The sequence below is a fragment of the Pleurodeles waltl genome, chromosome 3_1, assembly GCF_031143425.1.
Source record: "Pleurodeles waltl isolate 20211129_DDA chromosome 3_1, aPleWal1.hap1.20221129, whole genome shotgun sequence".
NCBI classification, from domain to species: Eukaryota; Metazoa; Chordata; class Amphibia; order Caudata; family Salamandridae; genus Pleurodeles; species Pleurodeles waltl.
In genome coordinates this window covers 1,246,550,273-1,246,563,629 of record NC_090440.1, presented here as the reverse complement: position 1 = coordinate 1,246,563,629, position 13,357 = coordinate 1,246,550,273, and positions in this window count along the sequence as shown.

Genomic DNA, 13,357 nt, shown 5'->3' with positions numbered 1-13,357 from the left:
CATTGCACGACCCTTCCACACTAAGTAATGCATGTGAAGGGGCTGTATTTACAAGGTGGCATTAAGCCACAGAAAGTGTCTTAATGCTGTCTTATTAATATGGTGCAAGGCATTGTGCCACTGGAGCATCACTAAAAGTAATGCTCCAGTGGCCAATGTCGAGCTGAAGCAACGTACACCCACAATGCCGGCTAGTTCTTCATTTTATGCTGACAGCCTCCCAGAAGGCTATCTCTGCCCCTCACCGCTTTCTTCAACGTGAATGGGACTCTTGGCATGGTCTTGAGAAGGTAAACTTCAGCAGTCCCAACCTGGTGACTGTATCTGACCTATGATCCATCAGTGCCATCTGAAAGTGTGACTTTGACCTGGTCAAGAGTGACCCGATACACTGAGTTAGCGCATTTTGTTGCTATTTTTCATTAGAAATTCAAAAAAATCATAAATTTTGTTCTGCTGATTGGGGTTTTGGCATTTCTGTATTGTTTTATTCATTAGACTTTACATTTCTAACTTTGTGTGGGATCCTCCATGAGTGGTGTTTTTCACTTTATTACTGTTTGAAGTGTTCAACAAATACTTTACCCATTGCCGCTAAGGTAAGCCTGACTGCTCTGTGCCAATCTACAGGTGGGTTTGAGCACAGGTTAATTTTGGGGTTGGCATGAGCCTCACCCTGACAAAGACTGTGGTTGCTGCTTGACCAGGGCTCTCACCCCAGTCAACCAAGTCCCCGATTTCTCACACCCTCCTATAAAAACTTCCATTTAATTAGCAATAGTACATATTTGTTTAGCACTCTGGGCGGCGCATCAAACCATCCTTGCACATTGGGGCACCATCATAATCCCTACATATCAGTCCTGGCTTCACCGAATGTGGCAAATACTGGGGGTGGAAAAACTAGCTCTTGCATTTACTTCAGAAGAAGACTTCTACAGAGACCTGTGGAAACAATAAAAAAAACTCTTGTCCCTGTCCCACCCACAGTATCAGGTCTTCACTCCAAGATTGTACCCCCAACAAATAGTTAAAACTCATTCAAGCAACAATCACCTGTGAGTACCCCACAGGAGGGACAGGATGGTTCCTACTTGTTCCCTGTGTTTTCCCTTTTTTGACTCTTGATACGAGCTGTGTTATTCTTAATGTTAACTGCCTGTTAATTCTCAGTAACAAAATAAAACTGATTGAACTAAAAAGCAATATTGACACACAATTCATGGATTAATGCTTTAGCAGGCAAAGATGCAGGTTCATTGGCACTGTTAGGCCAATAAGCAGGACTTCCACCCTTGACTAGACCTCCTACGAAAAAAACTAATTCAATACTGAAGGTATTTGCTACCAAAATATGTACAAGTTAATATGGGACAATAATGAATATCTGAACAAATGTTAACTGCCAATACAAAAAGCTCAGAGTGCCAATGCAGTAATGGAATAAAAGCAATTTAGTAACACGTGTTCCTGTTAGTGCATTTAGATGTTATGCTCAATGTAGTATCTTTATATACAGCCTCAATATAAAGAGAGAACAGATTGAAGACTAGGGCAGGATCAAAATTGCAAGTGCAGAGACTGAGTAAACATTTTAATATTACTTGACATTCTTAGTGTTTTTTTGGCTAGATGTACATGAGAAACCTATAACCGACTTGCAAAATAGGGTTTGCGAGTTGCTATTGTGAAGGGGCATGTTAGGGGCGTCCCTTCCTAATAGCGAGTTGCACTGGTATGTGGGAATGTTTTGCAACTGTGAATCTGGTCACAAAACATTTTCAGATTACACCCAACCTCAAGCAGGTGGTAAGTCATTCACAAACAGTTTTGTAAACGGGGGCTCTTATATTTTTTCAGAGCAGGCCGTGGTCCCACAGACCACTGGTGACTCGAAAAAAATTAGAAAGAAAACTTTTTTTTTTTTAATGCAACCAGGTTTACCTCAAGGAAAATAGGCAGAATTTTTTTCAAAAGTACTGCTTTATTTAAAAAGCAGTCACAGACATGGTAGTCTGCTGACCCTCAGCAGGACACTATTACTGTGAGTTCCCACCATTCCCAATAGGTCACAAATTGTGACCTGCCTAATAAATAATAATGAGGCAGTTCCCTTAAGACCCTTCTGTGAATTGCAAACAGTGTTAAACACACTGTAGTACATTGTTTGCGACGGCCTAACAGAAAATTAAAAAAAATCACTATTAGAGAATCGCAAACAACTTTCTTCATACATACCACCATTAGTTGCTGTACTCTGTGAAATGACTTTTCTGGCAGCATAGATATACGGTGTAACCTGGTTGAAAATTGAGGCAATCGGTATGTATACAAAAAAAGTGCGTCCTTGCAGTGCCTAATGTTGTTACTTATGAACAGAGGAAGGAGGTATTGTCTTCTAGCCAAAGGACTGAAAGAACAAAGCAACATGAAATGAGTGATCGTTTCTTCTCCCAAGGCAACAACTACAGACAGCTGACCTCCTTCCTTCTCTACCCCAAGTGCTGGTGTAGTGTTTTACCTGCAGTGTGGCTAGTCTAAATCTGAATTACAGTGCTCTTTTTATTTCTGGATAGAGCTGGTCCAAGTACGGTTTATACGATGGAGAAGGTTTAAAGACTAGAAAACATGCTACTATACAGAGCCGTTTTAAGGCGTGGGAAAAGTGGGCTCTGGCCCAGGTCCTAAGCCTTTCAAGGGGCCACATGACAGAGCCAGCTCTGTTTCGCAGATAGTCTTGAACTGATAAACTTGAATAATTCTTATACAGCACTGCTAAAAATACAATTTTCCTTGAATTTATTTTTCATGTGGGTAATGTGTGAGAGAGTCTATTACAGACATGTTGTGTTTATGTTTCATGTAACATCCATAAAAAAGTTTCTTTTAGTTCTAAACAGGGGACCTCACATATGAGAAAATGAAGGGTGTCAAAGAGATTATTTGCAGTAATAATAGTGAGCGGCTGCTGTGTTACAATATTAAAAGAACATGTCATTATCCCTGTATATTAGATGTAAACACATTTAGAACTGGACGTGCCTGTGTGCTGTCAGTGACCTAGCCAAAGAGGACATGAAAGAGCTAAAATTGGACCACAAATTCAAAGCTGTCCTGAACAGGAGCCTCCAAAATATGTTTGGCCCAGGGCCACCAAAATCCTTAAAGTATCCCTGATACTATAGTCATAAAACTGCTCTATTACCAGCTGCCCTCTTGATGGTTGTGTGCTCTCCAGATTGGATCAAAACTCTGAGCTGCTTATGGAATTCAAGGTGGTAGCTATGTAGTTGTACCATGGCAATTTGGATGCTTACGCGCTAAGCCAAAGCTTGCACAAGTACTTCAAGAAATTACTGAAGTAAGGCTTTGTCCAGATTCTGATACAGTGAAAGAGTGGTTAGAGTGCTACACATTGTTCAATGGATCTGATCCCCAGCTCCTACAGGATGGCATACATTGGTGTCCCGGGAATGAGAAAAAGAAGCTGTTGTAAAAAGCAGTCCTCAGATCTCATCAGTCACATTGTTTTTTATGGCCCACAACTCTGCCCCTTAGGTTCTGGCATCTATAGTGTGTACTCCAGAGGGAGCAATTAGACTTCAACTGCAGTTGTTAGAAAGTCTCAAGAACAGCATTGGCACATTAGCACATTGAACCTCGCTTTTCAATATTTGGGGAGACCAGGATGTATTGGTGTCAAATCTGATCCTCAGGAAGTCATATTTATCTACTTGCTCAAGTGGATTCCAGAGATTTTAAATGTATTCCTGAGTTTAATTCTGTTACCTAGAATCATATATTTTGTTTTAACAGTATTTTACCTCAGCATCTTTGAGCTGCAGTAATTCTCAAATCCTCTATGTAGCTGATGCTTGGCTAGTTCTGTTTGGAGAAAAGGACAGTGTCATTGGCAAATAAAATTGCACTTTTTTGGGGGTTGAGTCTGTGAGTGCATTCCAAGCGTATGCGTCTCGCTTGCGAGACTCTGCTGTGTTCTTTAAATGGCTTGGAGCTCACCATTTTTTGGTTTGCATGGCATCATTCTTTACAGCCTTTAATTTGTCCAGGCACGCCTAGCATCTTTTCCATTCCTCATTGTGAGTAGGTGTCAACACTAATTAATTCAACTTTATTAGTGACCGTCTGCGGCTTCCAAATGTGATCAATAAACTATTTTGTTCTTTTTAACATCTAGTGCCTTGCAAACAGAAGGCTTGTGACTGGCAAAACCATGTTCAGCAGGACAAACAAAATTGCAAAGTTTTATTTTTTAAAGCTAGTTTTCTTTTATTTCACCAAGTCGTCTTTTCTCACTTTCCACTCATGTTTTCCTATGTTTTTGCTCGGGGTCTATGTTCTCAAAAGATGACAATTAACTTGTTCAAAAAATTGCAAAGTGACAGTGTTTCTTTATTATATGTAATCTCTGAAATGATGCTTTTACACATACTCATGCAGTACACCCCAATCCACCCTACTCAAATCCGCCCTACCACTATCCACCCCAATCCAATCCACTTTACTCCACAAATCCACCCCACCCCACCCCAATCCAGTCCACTCTACCCACCCCACATCAATCCTCCCACGCTACCCTAATCTAATCTGGACCAATCTAGTTTGCCCCTCTAATCAAAAATAATCTGCACCACTCCAAAGCAATCTGCCTCACTCCAATCAAAACAATTTGCCTCACTCTAATCTGCCAACATTCCAATCCAAAACAATATGCCCACTCCAGTCCAAAACAATATGCCCAAGTCCAATCCAAAAGATCTGCCCCACTCCAATCTGCCTCAATCAAAAACAATCTGCCCCACTGCAATCTGCTGTAATCCAATCCATAATAATCTGCCCAACTGCAATCCAAAACAATCTGTCCCACTCTAATCCGCCCCACTCCCATCTTCCCCACTACATTCCAAAACAGTATGTCACACTCTAATCCACACTACTCCAATCTGCCCCACTAAAATCCAAAAGAATCTGCCCCACTTCAATGCATCACACTCCAGTCTCCCCCACTTCAATCAAAAACAGTCCACCCCACTCTAGTCTGCCCCACTCCAGTCTAAAACAATATGCCTCACTCCAATCCACTTCACCCCAATCCAATCCACCCCACTCCATCCCAATTCACCCCACTCTAATCCACCCCACACCCATCCAGTCAAGCCCCACATCAATCCAATACATCCCACTCCATTCCACACGAATACAATCTTCCCCACTCTAATCCAAAACAATTTGCTGACTCCAAACCAAAACAATCTGTCCCACTCCAGTCTGGCCGACCCCAATCTACCACCTTCCAATCCAAACAATCTGCCCCACTCCAATCCAAAACAATCTGCCTCATTTCAATTTGCCTCACTCAATCCAAGACAATCTGCACCACTCCAATCCAAATCAATCTGCCCCACTTCAATCTTCCCCACTTAAATCCAAAACAACTTGTCCCACTCCAATACATTTCAACCTGCTTCACTCCAATCTGCCCCACTCCAATCTGTCACACCTTAATCCAAAACAATCTGCCCCACTCCAATGACAAACAGCCCACTCCAATCTAAAACAATCTGCCCCACTCCAATCCAATCCACTTCACTTCACCTCACCGCAATCCAACCCACTCCATCCCAATTCACCCCTCTCCAATCTACTCCACTACAACCCCGTCCACCAACACCAATCTAATCCAATCTAATCCACCCCACACCAATCCAATCCAATCCACCAGCCCAGTCCAATCTACCCACCTCAAAACCAATACATCTCACCCCAATCCACCACACCCCAGTCCAATCCTCCCCACTGCAGTCCAATTCACTCTACTCCAATCAAATCCCATCCAAGCCACCCCACTCCACCAATATACCCTACCCCACTCCACTCCAATCCAATTAAAGCCACCCCACTCCCCCAATATATCCTACCCCACTCCAATCATCCCACCCAGACCAATCATCCCACCCCTGTCCAATCCTACCACCCTACTCCAATCCAATCAACCCAACGTAATCAAGTCCACCACTACACAATCCACCTCACTCCATTACAATCCACCCCACTCAGTCCAATCTAGTGCACATTAATCCACCCTACTTCAGTCGAATCCATCCACACTCAAAACCATCTTGATCTACCCCACTTTAATCCAGTACACCAGTCACTAATCAATCCACCCCATTTCAATCCATTCCACCCTACTCCAGTCCAATCCACCCAACCCAACCCAATCCAATCCACCCCACCCCAATCAAGTCCACCCCATCCCTATCCAAACCAGCCCAATCCAATTTAGCACACTCAATCCAATCTACCCTAACACACCCTAATCCACCCCACTCAATCCAATCCACCCAACTCCACTTTCAATACACCCCAATCCAACCACCCCAGTCCAGTCTACCCAGCTGCAGTCCATCCACACTACACCATGCCAATCCAATCTACCTCACCTCAATGCAATCCACCCCAGTCAAATTCATACCATACTCACTCCACTCCAATCTACCACACTCTGCCCCAATCCAACCCACCCCATCCCAGTTCAATCCACTGCACTCTGCACTCCATCCCAGTGCATCCAGCCTACCCCACTCCAATCCACCACACCCCATTCCCATGTCACAGCAACACTCATTGCATTATGACGCTGCCTCAGATTTACGAGATTTCATGAACATGAGGCAGCGCCAAAATCTAACGCCACCTGAGGGGTGGCGTTAGCAAGGCACAACGAGGAATAATTATTTTATTTCCCCTCGTTTTTTGCTTTTTCTATGCATGCTGCATTCTGTACTGCTCAAACAGACTTTGCAACATGTAGTAGGTTGAGTTCCAATGTGTTAGCACCTCCTGTATGAGGGATTCAACTGGTGATCTATAAGAACGCTGAATAATCTGCCACGGATTCCGGGCTTTAGAAGAATGGCTGCAATGAGTGTAGACTCTTATGTAAATGGTGAGTATGTTGCTAACTATGTCTTCTGTTTTGTGAAATTCCTGTACAACCAGGTTGATGCAATGTGCCAAACATAGGAACCTGAAATAGCCACGAACTGACATGGCCTTGAATATATTACTGCCGTTGTCTGTGCAACAAATCCAATTCTGAGAACTTTGGGTCACAGCAATTCAAGCACCTTGCTGTTAAATTAATCTAAGATGTTTGTAACTGTATGGGATTTTTCCTTAGTGAACACAGCTACTGCTGCATGTCGTTAAACGCCCTTCAAAATATCTTTAGTGCTGAGACCTGTAGATAGCTGTAGCCTATACCCCACAAAGGAGATTCAGTGTGCAGTGATACACATGTAATCAGTTGTTTGACAAGTGGTCCACATGTCTGTCGTCAGGTGTATCATTTGAACAGCACTTTCCTGCAAAGCTTCTCCAACCAACTGTATCACATCATGATGGAGCACTGGAACAGCAGCTCTGGCAAAATAGGTCCAACTTGAAACCTTCCATTTCGGGCAGATAGCCACAAATTCTAAAAACCCCATTCCTTCCACAAAAGAAAAAGGGAGGAGGTTCAGCTCTAACATTTTAGCAAGCTTATCATTGCACAAAGGGGCCGTTGTGTGGTTGTAATCATAGAGCCCCTCCTGCCTAAACAATCCCATAATAGTAGCCTGGATTTTCTTATTTTCTGGGTCCACTGATACAGGCGACTCCTGAGAAGTAGGAGGTGGTAGACTCAATGTGCATCTTGGTGCAGTCACTGTATGCAGTGGTGTCTCCAGCTGACTCTGAGTGTTGTGTCATCTTGAGGTCACTGAAGTGGGTGATGCTGGCACACTGCTGGGGACAGGGCTAATTTGCATAAAGATGTCATCCTTTTCTTCCTCATGACCTCCCTCCGTGATTGGAGCTTATATTTCCCAGCTCTCCTCACCTTCTTCACCACCACCACCACATTCAGCAATTTGTTTAAGCTGCTCCTCCCACTAGCATGCATGATGTTTTGTCATTTGCGACATTGGCATCCAGTACCATCCTGTGAATTAGGCTTAACTCAATGAACCCTCACGTGGCAAATACAGCATATTGCAATGATCTCCTACTGCTTGCTAAACATAAAAAGTCCTCAACTGGGGAGGAGTACTTTCTTAGTGGGCCATTGCCAATGCCAGAAGAAAAACTGGAGGTAGGTGGGTGTGTTGTCGATTGTCTCTAAGGTTCTCAGGTGCTTTTCTTTTCCCTTGTCCCTCCTGCCATCTCCTGGACTCTGCTGGGGTGCAGTCCATGTCCAGATCATCATCAGAAAGGATGCTTGGAGAAGATGGTAGAGGACCCTTACTTTTTCTTGCTGGAGATCTGGGAGCCAATGATTCTAAAAGAGGAGCTTCTTGCTCAGCAGAAAGCTCAACTTTCTGGTCTGCTCCATCTTCAGGAAGATCTACTAATACTGGCTAGGGCCGCTGTCCACTTTGCTCTGTTTCCTGAAATAACTTGCTACTACTTTACGAAAGGAACAAATCTAACTTAACATCACTGCTCATCGTAGTTGCCATGATTGCATGGGCTGTCTTGTTGACAGACATGGGCTTGAGCTTAGGTTGGGGTGGTGTCATTGGTGTAAGAGTGCTGCTCCCAGGTTCCTCCCCAGAGGCAAACTTATACTGAGCTGCATAAGTTGGAGAGGACTTATGTTGTGTCCTGCGGTCACGTGTTTTGGACAGGCCTTTTGCTTGGTAGTACTCTGGGGGGTGTCTCTTCTTTTGTGCACCTAAAAGCAAACAAACCTGAAAATCATAAGTGAAACATGACATTACTGCAGTTTGAATGAGAACAGACAAAGACAATATAAATTAGCGTGGTTGGTTACTTAGATAATAATTAATTAGTTCAACCATTTTAGAGTCAAACCACACCACCGTAGCATAAAAGTTTGTTTCCAATCAGTATAATACAACATACAGATATAGCGCTTTGCTTTACATGCATCTATTCTAACGGGGAAACATGTGCCAATCAGGGAAGTGCATGGGTAAATGGAATAATCCTTAAAAAATGAAGGCAATTGTAAGCCAATAGGAGGCAAAGGTGGTCCAGTGGGAAATGGAAATATCATTACAAAAATTAATGATGCTGGTGTGTTTGCAGTGCACTACTCTACTCTACTCTAAGGCAGGTAGGATATTCAGGGGGAAATGGAATAATACCTAAGAAAATTAATGCTTTTGTGCCACTGTGCACCTATGTCTATCAGGGCGTGGATTGATGCAAAATGCAAAAAAAGAAAGAAAGAAAAGAAAAAGTACAAAAATTAAAATTGAATAGAAAAAAGAAAATTAACAATTGAAAAAATTAAAAGAGTAAAATAACTAAAATTAATATACATTAAACAACAATAATAATAATAATAATAATTACTGATGTTTGTACTATGGGAGTGTGAGAATCCTATTGGAAGGCACGGAGGAGCAGATAAAAAAAATTCAAAAAAATGCATGTAATAAAAGCACTTCATCATAATCATATTTGTAATATTCATATACTACAATGATCCTCAAGCATATTATTAAACTGATACCACATGCAAACCTATGGCAAAAATGCAATAGTTGACTGCACAAGATGGCCACCAGCCACATGGTCAAACAACAATAGCGAGCAAGGAGAACAAAGAACACATGCAAGCCTATGGCAAAATTGGACTTGGCGAGTACACAAAATGGCCTCCGGTCACATGTTCAAACAAGTAGGCACTGCTGGGGGTGTTGAGGTAGGGGGTTCAGGCTGCCAGGAGGTAAGGAACTTGGCCTTGGGGAGTGTGGCCTTCATTTAGTGAAGGGTAAGTATGTGCGGGACCAAGGCATAGGTATGGAAACCACAGGGCAGGAGGAAAAGATAAAGACAGCGGGAAGGAGAAAGGGGCGAACCCTGAGGAACAGATGGATGGTGTAAGTGCGGAGGATAAGATGGATAGTAAAGAGGTAAGACACAAGAAGCTATCATACATGGGGATTACCAAGCTGTTGAGGGCCCATTTGATGATGGTGACAAATGAGTGAATTTGGAAGGGGGAGAACTTAGAAATTTTAAAGTCTTGCATCCGGAGATTCGGGCAAAGGAAGGATCAAAAGTCCATTCAAGACTCCAAGAGGACCAGCAGGAAGTCCCAATCAAGAGACTTTAGAAACCACCAGAATCAACCACCAGAGTGGATTTTCTGACCTTTAAAAAACTCTCAAATTGACCTACCTCCTGCTTTTAAGGGCACCTCTGCACACAGCTCTTGGCTCATCTATCTGCTTTGCACCCGGCGTCCATGGGCCCTGTACCAGAGAACAACCTGTGCTCAAAGGGTTCCCCACCCTTTGCAACCTTAAAACTCCAAGGGGGCTCACCAGACTTACCTTGAAGTCCACCTGTGCATTACTTTTTCAAGTGGCCCCCCACAGTGGTTTTGCACTAGCTCCAAGGACATTTCAGCAACTCTTCCCTCCAAAACCGGGAACTGCCAGAACTCCTCTGACTGTCCCCCAGGACTTGTCACAAATCAGCCTTGACCTAAGAACAAAAGGAGACATTGGTAAATAAACTGCCTGGTTTTATATGCATTTTGTTCTCAGATTGATTCCTATGGTGCCTAATTATGCACAAAAAGACAGTTTTTGCAAAAATTTGAAAAATCATAACTTACCAAATTTTAATGATCTTGGTCTTAAAAGTGTTAATACATTCTGAAATATTTTTGTAAATTGGTTTTGAGTTATTCCTTTGAGTGTGTGTCTTCATTTTTCCAGATACTTTGAGAACAACAAATTCTCTGCACTTCGCCAAGATTAGCCTAACTGCTCAACCAAGCTACCATAAACATTAGAGCATTGGGTGGTCTGGTTGTTACCTCTGTAAACCAACATGTGGTTCCCTGGACCCTCTGGACAGTGGGCCCAGCTTTGCGCACTACATAGAGAGCCAGCCTCTTACAGCAGGCAACCACAGCCTATATGGCGAGCGGGTGGTCGGTGATATACAAGCCTTTTCAAGGGTGTCCCACCCAATCAGGAGTGGGAGCAGCAGGGAGGGGTCAGGGGACGCAGTGGGGCCTGCTGGTACTATAATAGGGGCCACATTTTTTTCAGATTATTGTAAGTACAAACATGAATGCTACAATTGCAGAAGGAAGCACATGTTCACTCATTGTGGGCCACAGGGAGGCAAAGTGGGGCAGCAGGGGGTCACAGGTAGTCAGTAGCAAGGTCCCAGTGAGAGGAGAAAGGGAAGAGTGGACAGAATCCCTTGGAAAAGGGTGCATACTCCAGATAATGTGAGTAGATTGAGATGCTTGTTACAATTGTTGAAGACAGTCAGTGAGAAGAATTTGTTGTTGCAGGTTTTTAAAGTTGTTTTTTGTTTATGTTATGAGGGTCCTAGAGTGAGGTGCTGTGCAGACACTTTACGACAGGAAAGGGGCATGAGGAGTTGGTGTTGAGTAGATTGTTAAAGAAGATGTGAGAAAGGAGGATGGAAAGGCTCTTTGATGACTGGCCTTCAGAAAATTTGAGGGGTTACGCCAATTGTGGTGGTCTCCAAGAAGGAGCCCGGGAAGTTTTGGTTGAGGAAAAGTCAGGCAATTATTTCATTCTGGAGGCTTGCAGTCAAGTTCATTATGCCTTAATTGATATGGCTATACAATTGGTGAATATGTTTGGCCTGGGTGCTTTGATGGCAAAATGTTATGTCAAGTCATCCTTCCGGTTGATACCTGTTCCTGATGGGGGCTCCGGAATCTCAGTAGTGTCAAGACTATTTGTTGTTGTTCCAGGAGTTGATGCAGGATGTGGGTATTCCTCTGGCACTGGAAAAGACAGAGTGGCTGGTTAATATGATCAAGTTTTTTGAGGAATACTTTGGATTCCTCCACCATAAGATTCGATTGTGAGAGCACAAGAGACAGAAGTGTATGGGGCTATTGGAGAGTAGGCTAGAACTGGGCAATGTACAGGTGAAGGATATTCAGGTTCTCTTAGTGCACATGCAGTTTGCATGGAAGGCAGTGAGGGCTGGCAGGACCTTTTGTAGAAGTTTTGGTTGGTCATTGGCAGAGGCATGCTTTCTTCACCATAGGGTGCACCTCAAGATGGGGGTAGTGAAGCGTTTGAGAGTCTGGAGCGTTTTCCAGAGTGAATGCAATGGCATCTCCATGGCTGGCATGAGTGAGCAGGTCGAGTGGTCCATTAAACTGTTTTCCGATACTACCGCAGCCACAGATTTGGAATATCCTGGCAATGTCTTTGGTGTATGGATAACATGGCTGTTGAGAGTATGGTCGACCAGCAATCTGCCCCTCAACCCAAAGGTGTGGCAGATGCTGAGCATTTTTGTCTTGGAGTGCCTGCGTGCTAATGCGAATTGTAAGGCAAGGGACGTCGCAGGGGTGAACAATGAAATTCCATATCCTCTTTCTTATTTTCAGTGGACAAGGCTCCATTGACTTCCACCATGAGTTGATGAGGAGAAGATGCAGATGCTAGTTTATTTGTAGTCTGTGGGCAACAGTGAGTGATGCAGCTTATTTGTGGTTTCTTGTCAGTCTCCACCCGCAGGACATATAGGCTTTCATGGGAGGAATCTCTTTGGTCCGGGTGGTGAGATGGTGCAATGATAACAGGGCACAGACCTGCATGGAGGACGTGGTACAATTTATATCATCCTTTATTGAAAAAAGGTTTGTTGGCTGTAAATATTGCGGGTAAGTTGGATGGTGTGGCATTCTACTGGAACACGTTGTGGGGCTATGAATCTTCGGTGGGGGAGAAGGGTGATGGATCCCAAAGGGTTGGGCTGGGGAGAGGGGTCGCAGTGGGTCAGCGAGGCACCCCATCGAATTGGAAACATTTAAGCAGGTTATAGACATTTTGCCAGCCATCTGTAAAGACAAATTTGAAACCTTCCATTTCTCAGTGATCACGGTTTATTTGTTTTTTGGGACCTTCAGGGTTACGGGGTAGCGGGGTCCAAGTTCAGGCAGGTGTTTGAAGTCACTATGGTGGTCATTACAACCCTGGCGGACGGTGTTAAAGCGGCGGTAAGACCGCCAACAGGCCGGCGGTAAAAATTTTGCAATTATGACCACGGCGGATTCCGCCAACAAAGACAGCCACTTTAACACTCCGACCGCCACGGCGGTACAAACAAACAGCTTGGCGGTCACCGCCAACAGACAGGCGGGAGGCAACGTACCGCCCACAGTATCACAACCTACCAATCCGCCACCTTTTCCGGGACGGATTCACCGCGGATAAAAACACGGCGGAAACAGCCATTTCGAAGGGAAAACTCTCACCTCTACACACTCCACGAGGAAGGAGGGCACCATGGAGCCGGAACTCCATAT